Source organism: Haemaphysalis longicornis, unplaced genomic scaffold (genome assembly GCF_048455015.1).
Source record: "Haemaphysalis longicornis isolate Haplotype H1 unplaced genomic scaffold, Haemaphysalis longicornis Haplotype H1 scaffold_6, whole genome shotgun sequence".
Classification (NCBI taxonomy): Eukaryota; Metazoa; Arthropoda; class Arachnida; order Ixodida; family Ixodidae; genus Haemaphysalis; species Haemaphysalis longicornis.
The window spans coordinates 92396112-92408471 of NW_027526407.1; positions in this window are offsets into that span (position 1 = coordinate 92396112).

A 12360-nucleotide genomic window follows, 5' to 3' on the forward strand; every position below is an offset into this window, starting at 1 on the left:
TTTTGAGGACAGTACAGTGGACAAGCTCCGTTTTTTACAAGTACAAATAACAACAGATATGTCAGGGAAAACTGTTAAGATGCGCACTTAATCTCTTGGCAAGAAACTGCAGTCCTCGACCTTGTCTTGGAAGCAGAAACAGTAATAAAGCAGATGACACGTGCAGAAAGGACGGCCGGTACCTCACACTGTCCCATTCGCCGAGCGATCATCTTTTCTGCTTGTTCTGCAGTTTTTTCTCTTTCAGATCTGCTTTTTTTTCGAAGGTGCACTTGTACTGACTGCCCAACTCGCTACATTACTTCTACTGCTACTCGATCCGGAGGGGAGTACTGATTTGATTTGATTGTGGGGTTTAACGCGCCGACCCAGCACAGGCGATGAGGCGCGCCGTAGTGGAGGGCTTCGAAATAATTTTGACCACCTGGGGATCTTTAACGTGCGCCGAAATTTCGTACACACGGGCGTTTTTGCTTTTCGCCTCCATCAGAAAAGCGGCCGCTTCGGCCGGGAATCGAACCCGCGACCTCGCGCTCAGCAGTGCCTTAGCCAATGAGCCACCGAGGCAGGTCAGAGGGGAGTACTGCTGTGGACGAATTAAAGAGCGCCTACCCAAAAAAGTTCTTCTTATGCTCCGCGCGTAAAATTTCCCTTTCATTTTGTAACAGCATAATCTGTTATAAGATTAAGCAATGTAGCACACGGAACGATGGCCGGGGGTCAGGCGGTACGATGACATACTGATTGTAATGCACACATCCAGTATAGCTTTCGCAAAAGGAATTGCAGTGGTCAGAGAAATAATGCAGTGACTGAGCGTTAACGAAAGCTTACTTTTAACAAAAGTGTGGCTAACACATTCGATAGGGTGACAGCTAACAAATTATTCAGGGTGACCAAATGATCTAATTCATTGGTAGTATTTATGTGCCTGTAGTAGGGTTGTTCTGTTTTGTTACAAATATTAAAAAAATGTGCGCCATTGGTAATTAGCGCTGATATTTCAACACGCCAGTACGCAGACCTAAATTTAAGGCTTCAAGGTAAGCGTGATAGGCGATTCCATAGTGACGATTGCGATTTTAACAAAAAATGAAAGGGCAGAATATACAGGGTGTCCCAGCTATCATGCACCAAGATTTAAAAAAAGAGAAATTGCGTAACTCGAAGAAAACCTAGTGCATAATGTTTGCAGTACTGTGAAGTTGCGGATAGTAGTTTTTTCGTTAATGAGACTTAATTAATTGATTGTAATTAATTATCTAACTAGAGAAATACTTCCCTAATCACTAAAGTGTCAATGAGGCACTTGTAGGTAACCACGAGGGGCATCTAACTGCGCTATTTTCAGCGACGAACTAATTGCGTACTCATTTATTTTGACTGATTAAGGAAACCCGCGAAATATGAAAAATACCACGTGACGACGCTTACGCGCGCATTGTAAAGCAGCGTCCCCAAACAAAGCTGATTGAAAGCAACTGCTTCGCGTGTTATCCGCCCGAAAAGACAGCGCATCACCTTGATAATAGCATGCATGGAAGGAGCAGCAACAGCAAGATTCCCGGGACGCGTGTGCAGATAAGGAACAAACTCGGTCGCGATTTCTTCTTTCTTTCTTTTGTTTATTTCATTCTGGCTAACTCCGAGGCAGCCTGTTTGAGGGCGTTGCTTTACGGTGCGCGCGGAGGCGCCGTCACGTGGTATTTTTCATATTTCGCGGGTTTCCTTTATCAGTCATAATAAATGTGTACGCAATTAGTTCATCGCTGAAAATACCGCAGTTAGATGCCCCTCGTGGTTACCTTCAAGTGCCTCATTGACACTTTAGTGATTAGGAGAGTATTACTCGAGTTAGATAATTAATTACAATTAGTTAATTAAGTGTCATTAAAGAAAAAATACTGTCCGCTTCTTCACAGTACTGCAAACATTATGCACCTGGTTTCTTTCGAGTTACGCCTTTACTCGTTTTTTAAATCTTGGTGCATGATAGCTGAGACACCCTGTATATCCCACCGTCATATCTCTCGGCGGTGGCTTTATGAATAGTCGCTAGGACAACATAAAGTCTGGACGAGAAAGTAGGTAGTAAATCGTCACCACTTCATCTGTTTTTCTAATATCTCGTGATTATTTAAAGTTTGCTTTGCAATTGCGCCACTGCCCTTGGGGAGCAGCAGCATTTTGAATTTTTGTTTGTGTTTTGACTTTACTGTCGCTTTAAACTACTAAATGTTTTTTTTTCTAATTTCAGTGACAATTCAATTCATCGAACCGGTTCGCGAACCGGTTCAAGCTCCCGAACCGGTTCGCGAACCGGTTCGGCACATAATTTTGTCGAACCGGAACTGAACCGGAACGAAATTATTTCACCCGAACCCGAACCGTAACCGAACCGGTATTTTTTTCGGTTCGACACCCTGCTTAGTACCTATATTGACTTCGCTCACTCTTCTCCCCCTTCAAGAGGCCTTATATTTTCCTACTGGCGTACCAGTCAGCGAAGCGTCGCATGTGCGCTTGTGCAGCGCTTGTGTGAAGCGACCTTGACTTAGAGCTAGATACAGTGTACAAACTAACGAAGTAAAGAAAGGCACATTCTTCCATTCCCAAACGTGTTGTGGCTTAGTTTCAACTGATCGAGCGAATTGCGACGACCCGTCGGCGGCCGGCGGACTAAACGGTGGGCCGACTGACTCGGTCGCGGAAGGTCGGCGAGCCGTGCAGTAGCGCAGCCAATTGTCAGCTCCTCTCCTGCTGACGTCACACGAAAACGCTACAGAAAACGGGCGATCGTAAAGAGAGGAGGACTGCATTTTCGAATTGATTTTTCTACTAAATAAATTCGGGTAAACGCGCACAGAGTGGTCGAAACAGGGCCCAGGGACTCCGGACTACAGTTTGCGCTGGTAATCCCGCATTGTTTACAAATCACTTCAGTGTCCCTTTAAATCTTACATGAGGTTCATTATTTGTGTAACCAAAATAAACTCCGGCGGGCTCACCCCCCACGAAGACATGGCGTGCGCTTACCACCAATCCTCTCTACTCCTCACTATTGGTCGTCCGTCTTTTGGTGGTCGAATGGTATTGCTTGTTTTTCGGCAAGCATTCCACTTCGCTACAGGGCTTTTGTAGCGTCCTACACTAATATAGATTTCTTGTAGGCAGCAATTCTAATGTTCGCTCAATAAAATCGCCGAAGAGCTACGTAAAAGAAGGGTGCCCTGCCAGCGGTTACCATGTTGCGCAGCCTGAAGGTACAGTGCGTGTCAGGCTTGTCTAAGGCATGCGAGCGCGCGGCTTGGGAGCGTACTGGCGACATCTGCTGATAGCGGCTGAGTTGGAGATAGCTTGCCATCGCGCTTGCGCTGATCTCGTACACGGTCATGCCGGTCGTCGTTTCGCATGTGCCGCTGGAATTTGCAGACGCCACAACCCTCGAGGGGCGCTTGTCTTTCACAGTGGCAGCCGGGAGTGTTGACAGGCCAGATGGACGCGTCGTTTGACATGGTGCAATATTCCAGCAGGTGGTTGGGCAATACCACAAAATGACCTCCGCTAATCTTCTGAATCCAACTTTTGGCAAACGAAACGAACGCAACAAGAACGCACTGCAGCGCTTTCCGTCGACACTTTTGTGCGATTAAGTAACGGCTGCACTGATAATGCAGCGTCGCGTCAAATTACGCGCTTACCTTGTGTCACCGCCTACGATTGGCACTGCAGAATAAAAGCGCCCCTTGCGGGGCGTGGCGTCTCTAAGTTTGAGAAGCCCATGCTATAAGACGACCTACCAGAGCCTGTCTGAGATCCACGCACGCGCAATGGCAAGCTATCTCCAACTCAGCAACTATCAGCAGATGTCGCCAGCATGCTGGGAAGCCGCGCGCTCGCTTGCCCTAGACAAGCCTGACGCGCACGGTATATTTTTAGGACTTTTCTCATGGCTTGTGAATACACCTGGTATCAAGGGAATTTTAAAGTTTCCAGTATCAGACCAAGAAAAGCCAAGAAAATCAGCGCCAAGAAAGAATAGGAAAAATTTGTGAGGGCGGAGACTTTGCGGCAACAATAGGGTGGTGCCACCCCACTTGCTTCAGAAAAGAAGACGAAGCACGGAATTGCCTTTTTATATTTTGAGATGTATTCCCAGTTTGAATGGTACAAATATATTCGAACAAGAACCTACCCATTGTGGAGATTTACACAACGTCACTGGCTACGAAAGAAGGTTTAGCGCTGTTACGATAAGGAAAGTGAAGGCGGCAGGGACGCCCGCCGCAACTGGGTTATTTTGCATTCTGATGGCTGATAGGCCGAAGCGTAAACACACACAATAAAAATATCATCATAGCAAGATTATGCTCGAACCGAAAAATCACAGCACACCAAAAAACGCAGACGTGACCGCATTAGACATAAAATAGCCATAAATTGTGGTGGAGAAACAATGCCTGATCACAATGAGTGATGCGTAGTCCAAACTTGTAGCGTCTGTGATCTAGTATAGCATCTCCAAAAAGGTGCATTAATTCAGCTTCATCTGAAGCTCAAGCTATCTCATATGCCAAGTCGTATCTAAATGACGCCGATATCACTTCTTTTTACCACGTTCGTACGTCAGGAATAGGTGCTGCGAAGGAATAGCAAACTGCTGGAGGCGGTCAGACGTGTAGAAAGTGGGTGTATTTTGCATATATTTCATGCATAAATTGAGTAAGAGCGTACGCAAAAACATTGGCCATAATATCTAGAATATATATTCGGATTGTTTGAAGGAGTCCAATTGAAGCAGCTGCAATTATGACTGGTGTCACGGCTACACCAGGCCACAGGGGATTCGTTTGCTCTACGCAGAAAGCTTCAGTGAAGGAACCCAGTCTGCGAAAAGTTTCCAGGTCGCAACTGTCGCGTATGGGCTGTCGTGGCACCACGCAGTGCTGCGGGTACATTTTGAATGTAACATTGAAGCACAAAATAAGGTTCTTAAAACGCGTAGTATTTGAGCTAAGGCTTAAAACTAGATCAATGCCGAAACGAGATTCCCATTGTTTGGAACGACCAAATGTCAGCAATTCATTATTTTGGAAACATACCGAACCGCTCGCGGAGTAGTTGTACGAACTACTGCAATACCTAGATTCGTACACCCTGGCTCAGCATCGAGAATGCAAATACGGCTCGATACTGCGAACTCGCGCTGGACCTGAAAGGTTTACAGTTGAGAGAATATTTTGTGCGTTTCTGAAGCCTGCTGTGGTTGCTTGGGGAGTAATAGGGGGGGGGGGGGCAGCAAAGCGGCATAAATTGCTCTTTGTACACAGCAGACACCAATGGCTCATACACATACCACTCCATATATTCACGCACCTGAAGCACCGTATTAGTTTGAACTAAGTACTGCGACGTTAGGAAGTCAGAGCTTCTAATCCCCTTCGCTGGTGAAGTCACCTCTTTCCCCAAAGAAAATAGACATATGCTGCTGACCGCGGAGGCTTACTTGCTTACCCAGGGCTTTGTTGCCGGAGCCCCATCCTGTTGGTTCAAATGTGTTAACTTTCCTTACCCCAGCTTATCAAAATTTATCTTCAAATTACTGTATGTGAAGCGGGCAGGTCATGCAAAAGACATTCACACTTTCACCTTTCATTAAGAATGTTGTGGCTTTCGTATAAACCAATTATATTACGGAGACACGCTAAACATGTTAAACTGCGGTTTAAAGCACTGGTTTGGAACTTAAAATTAAAATTGTTTAATTCGTAGGGGCTGCACTGCTTTTCTGGTTTCTTACGATTTTTCGTCTCTCCGCGAGAGTGGTAATTGTTTGCGTGGGAAGTTATGGCGCACTTGTTCATAGTTGGAAGGGAAAGCCAGCAAGTAAAAACATATATTGCACCAAAAAGTGTCCCACAAATGACCCATTGTGGGCTTCGTTTTGTGTCAAGACGTCTCTACCTATAAGAAAAGTGCAATATACAATATATTACCTCATAAACACCTTGACCACACTCCTAGATCTTGAGGATTGAAATTTTCAGAGCATGTTTCTACCGTGGCAATAAAGCTCTCTAAGGCGGTAATTTTAATTTATTTGGAAATTTTAGGTTAGCTCGATATTGAGGGAGAACGGATGTGACGACCGCTTATTCAAATGTTCAGGCGAAGGAACAGCCCCACACGTTGATCTATATTATGTACTGGCGATGATGATGACAGGAGTCAAGAGTTGCTAGCAATGATAATGAACAGATGAAGAGGGAGTATTTCTATAGGGTTCAAAACACTCGCGGCGTTGTCAAAAGCGAGTACAATATTTCTTTGAGCTATTTAGTGCTGTTCGCTGATATATGTGGCCCGTAAAATATCTAAAAGTATGTTGACGGAAGTTGGCTTGGCTTAACGAACACCTATTTTGATAAACTGCATCGAGGAGGAGTAAATTGCTTGTTTTTACAGATTGCCCAATACAAATTTGAACAAATGATATAAACCGCGAACCATATAGAGCTTTGTTTATTTATTGTTTGTTTACTGCCCGGCCAAGCTCGGCTTTGTTATCTGTGTCCCAAGCGAAGCGCGTATTTTATTCTTTATTTTTATGCAGCACGGAATATATCATTCAGATAAGCAGACTGTTTCGCCCTAGCCTCACTAGCCCAGAATAATCTTCTTTGATGTAGAATGTTCTGAATATAAATCGACCATTTTAGAAACAATCGCGCGGAAAGATAAAACCGTGCAGGGCAGACGCCGCCGTATTCGATTCGCCGAGACTCACCTACGCACGTCACTTTGTTGACCGCTGCTTCGCCCCTTGTGTATTTGAGTTTTTAGGGGAGTACAATTTCGCTCCAAAAAACTTGTTTGTCCTTTAAGACAGCTGGGTCCTCTTTGTCTACGCGGCACTTGGGTGAATAATGTTAACCCTACAATGCACAAAAACAATTTTCCGAATTTCACTCTACAATGACGCAAAAAGTGGGAAAACGTGGTTCGAAAATTATATCCCTACTACTCTGGAAAAGCCTAACAGGTTGTTGGAGTTTCAAGCCAAACTCATAGTTTGTAAGGCTTGGAATGTTACGAGTACATTCATATATGGTGTCGTCAATAGTGCTGTTGCGTAGTGCGTATATGGTGTCGTCAATAGGCAGGCCAATAGTGTTGTTTTAAATACACCCCTCAGAGTGGAAAAAGCATTCGAATAGATTTCACAAGTTTGTCATTGATTCGCCGGTACGTGAAGATTTCATGTATATTGTTTTCTGATAGAAAACCTACATAATGTCTGAAAACTTTTACACGGTTTCTCTCTAACAGCTACCCAAGAGGTAGAACACATTTTGTAATATTAAATATATTTGAACATTTAAGTACAACACGAGCGGGTACGTTGCCAAGATGTATAGTGATGAGAACTTAAAATTCGAACTTCTAATAATTAAAACAAAATTCATGAATTCCTTCCAGCTAGAATAATTGTGAATCGCCGATCATCGCAGGGTACTACCGATAGTAGGGTACTTCCGCGAATAAACAGTTTTAGCGTAGTTTTTATAGGTAGCTATAAAAAACATAATGAGGCGGGCAAATAACCAAGTTTTACTTTAGCGTTTTCACATAGCTTCGAGGTCTTTAAAAGATGTTACGCTTTCTTATAATTATGTTTCAGTAAAAAAAAATAGACACACAAGATTACAGAGCCCGTAGTTCAGTTGAACTGCCCTTCTCATGTGCCGCAGAGGGTGTTCAGAAGTGACTGTTTACCCTGTCGTTTTGTGGTGATGCTATTTTGAAACTCCCTCAATATGTCACTCTCCGGTTATCTTTGGTGTTCTTCTGATTCGGGAACACACAATGGGTTGTACTGGCATGCGTCCGCTTTTGTAGCTCGCTGTTGTATCATGGCGCCAGCGAGGCGACCAAAAAGGTTTTTTATGCATTAGGGTGGCCACAAATAGCATGAGGCCTGCGGACAGAAAGTGATGATGATGATGATGATGGTTGATGTTTAATGGCGCAAGGCCAACGAGGGCAAAGAGCGCCAGACGAAGGGTTTTGTTGACAATTGTTAAGGATTTCACAAGATTTCAATTTGAAGGTTTTTACTTCAAAACTGAAGAAACTACTGGCAGCGCAAAACATCTTCCGCAAGTAAAAAATTAGTCTTTTATATATTTACGGCTTATTTTATGTTTCTAGAAAATATTGCGAAACAGGTGGTGCTTTTTGAGCGCTGGATGTTTGCAAAGGATGAAGCATCTTCTTAGAATGGTGTTCCTGAACAAGACACACACATACGCCCGTACATATGTACTTGTTACAAACACGCATATCGAATACGTACACATATACACATGCTCACAAACGTGCTGCATACATATATACCTGCGTACGTAAATACATACATACATACGTACATACATACTTGCGTCATACATACATACATACACAAGCATACATATAAAAAATAGATACATAAGTACATACAAACAGCATACATACATACATACATACATATACATACATACATACATACATACATACATACATACATACATACAGACTGGTATTCTGGAGGTCGTGGGTTTGGATCCCACTCAGCGGGCTTTTTAAGTGCGAATGCACTTCTTAAGCGAGCCTGAATCGTCCGCTGCCGTAGTCCGCATAGCAACAGCTGCGGGTGCGCGCGCTCCTCGTCTTCCCTAGCAACGGGGGAGATGGGCGCGCGCTGCCTGGCCGTGTCCCCATGGCTCATTCTTGTTGTTGTTCCTGCTGACATGGCACATACCCACGTTGGGAATTGGCCAGGGATCGGGCGTGAGAAGGGCTAATGCACCCGCTTAAAGGAGTACTGACACGAAATTTCAAAGCTGAGATCCGCTCTAGCAATCATGTACAACGACAACACAAATAGGTGTCTGTGAATAAATGCATCTTTCTTTCTTTGTAGTTGTGTGTGTGTGATCTCTCTTTCGCGAACATTACCGAACCGCGCAAATTCAACTCGTGCATTCGCACTTTCACATTCTTCCCCTCGGGGAAATGCGGGGAATTTTTTTCTCCACTTTTTTCTGACTCAAAAAAATTCTTCACCTGTTTCTATGACCTACCGCATTCGCCCTTTTGCTTTTCGCCGTTTTCTTGATTGCCAACCCTTATTCTGTCTTAATTCATCGAGCCCCTCATTTCCCAATTCTGATTCGCCACATGCATAGCGAAAGCGTGTGTTCTGGCAGTATTGGTGCCAAAGGTAGCTTAAGAGGGTTCAACGCTGGTCGACCACTCTCGACATCTCGTAGACACTCGACTCACCGCCCGGGGGTTAAGAAGTCCCCTTCACCCCGAGTAGTCCGAGTGGCGCTGGCTAGCACACCCAAGTGCAGAAAACAAAAAATACCTTAACATAAATACATAAGAAATTGGTGGGGGAAGAGCCCCGCCGGTAGCGTAGTGGTCATCGCACCAGACTGGTATTTTGGAGGTCGTGGGCGGCGATCCCACCCAGCGGGCATTTCTTTGCCACTTTTTTCTGACAAAAAATTTTTCATGTGTTTCTATGACCTACCACATTCCCCCCTTTTGCGTACCGAGTTTTTCTTGACTGTCATCTCTGATTCTCTCTTGATTCACCGATCCCCTCATTTCCCACTTCTGATTCGCTGCATGCATAGCGAGGGCCTCTGTTCTTGCAGTCTTGGTGCCAAAGGTAGCTTAAGAGGGTTCAACGCTGGTCGAGCACTCTCGACATGTCCTAGACACTCGAGTCACGGCCCGGGGGTTACAAAGAAAGTAAAGGGTCGGGGTAATTGCAGATTTATTGGAGACGCCCTTGCCCTGCAGCTGCGTGAGAAGGGTGATGAGGGCATTGTTGCCTTTATTTCCTTATTCTGCTTAGTTTTCCAAATTCTCAGTTGTTATTTTTTGGCGATTTTATCTTTCGTAACATTTCCTGGTCCACTCAATCAGTTATGTTTGGCCAAACCGAACCTAATACCTTTGTTCAGTCTTGCCTTAATTTTTCAATGGTTAAGCTAAGAAGTCGTCCGACACGCTGTTTGTCCACATCGGATAACATTGTCGACTTAGTTTTCACATACAATCTTGATATTTTTTCTGACATCATGCATCTCGTTGGGCTGTCCAACCACGACGTCCTTACTGGTATTCTTCATATATCTCCTATCAAGAGCAAAACTACTAAGAAACAAATAATGTATAACCATAGGGCTTGCTTCACAAGCATTAGCAATGGACTGCTGTCATTGACATATAATTTCTTAAAATAACACCGATCGCGTTCAGTTGAAGATAATTGGGTCATTTTCGAAAACGCACTTACTAATCTAGTCAACAGGTTCATTCCCACAATCGCCATAAAAACTGAAAACACCAGTCCTTGGCATAACCAGCGGCGCGAACGCCCCAAAAACGAAAACAATCGTCTTTATCGCTGCGCGAATCATAAAGTGCAATTTTCCGATAGCTGGCTGCATCACAAAAGATGTAATAAAGAATATCACTCACTGCTTGCATCAACTCGTCGTCATTTTTTCAAACAAGACTTATCATCCAAGTTAACAAACCCCACTGCAAATTTTGGCATTGTATCCATCCTGCTAGCCATCCTGACGTCGTCCTCACTGAGAGTAAGAATGAGGCCATTCCCATGTCTCAGTGTGCACAGGTTTTAAAAGATGCATTCATATCAGTATCCATGTGTAAAGACACCACATCATCAAGTTAACTTCATTCCAGTTATCAGAATGCCAAAAACAATCATTGAAGCGGGACTATTTTCATTGCTTAATCGACTGAAAGTTTCTACTGATTCTGACAATGTAGGCTTCAATGACGAAACACTCAAACATTTATCAGCTAGCATTAGTCCCACACTGTGTGGTCTTTTTTCCCAATCCTTATCATCAGGTTTCATCGCCCATAACTGGCCAATTCCAAAAGCACATCCAATCTTCAAATCTGGTCCACGGTTTCCATCCCTAAACTATGTCCCTAATTCGTTATCTAGTAACACTAGTAAACTCCTCGAATATATAATACACACACAAATTCTTATCTACCTGGAGGATGATACCATTAGACATAAGTACCAACTCCGATTTCGCAGAGGACATTCTTGTGACACAAGGCTCGCTGGTTTTATTCATGACATTCATTCATATCTCGACGATGCTCCCAAGTTGACGCAAGGTTTCTTGACTGGAGGCTCACTAAGAGGGTTCAACTTATATTGAGAAAGACTCTGCTGGCAATGGAGCGGAAGATGATAGGTGTAACATTAAGGGACAAGAAGATAGCGGAGTGAGTCAGGGAACAAACACGTGTTTAGGACATACTAGTAGAAATTAAGAAGTAATGGACATGGGCACATCATGTAATGCGAAGGCAAGATAACCGTCTGTCATTAAGGGTAACAAAGTGGATCGCTAGTGAAGGTTAGAGTTCAAGGGGGCGGCAGAAAGTTAGATGAGCAGATGAGATCAAGAAGTTTGCGGGGATAAATTGGTCGCAGTTAGCACAGGACCGGGGTAATTGGACATCAATGGGAGAGTCCTTTGCCCTGCAGTGGGCGTAGATAGGCTGGTGATGATGATGATGCTGACCTGCGTTGTGTTGAAGCTCCATGAATAGTGGACGGCACAGCGGGATGGCCATTTTCTGAATATGCATGAGCTCCTTCGGTGGCCACCAATCGGTTTGGGTGTTCATGCGTGGGCAACGCCAATCAAGAAGTAGAATATTGTCATCGCTTTTCGACATTATTGTTTTTTTTTTATTTGGTGATCATTTATTTTGTTTACACATACAAAACTGCGCCACTCATGTGAACAAGCCAGAGTGCAAGCCAGTCTGTGACGCGTTTGTACAGTTATGCTTGACCAGTTGCATCGCGCCGGAAACCAACCCGTTTCAGCTTTTCCGCTTTAGCCAGTTACCCACATCACGCCTTCGACCAGTGTTAACACGAGTTTCACCTTAGCGCGTCGCGGCAAAGCTACGGTGAAGTTTCGTTGCTAGCACACGCGGATGCCGTCGACGATCGGTGATGTTTACAGTGCATGCAGGCCAGTCCAACTACAAGCTTTAAACAGCACCGCTGTTAAAATAAAAACCCTGGTTTCCACAACTTCACCTGTTATCTTATACAACAGTGGCTTATGGTACGGTATTGAATTATGGAGTATCAATAATAAATGTGCATGAAATTGCCCCCCCCCCTAGCATGAGCGATGTCACTGGCGCAACTCATTTCTCTGACATTTTTTTCATTTCAGGAAGCTGAAATACCTCCTGTTCGAGAGCGAGTTTAAGAGTTCATTGTCGCAAAAC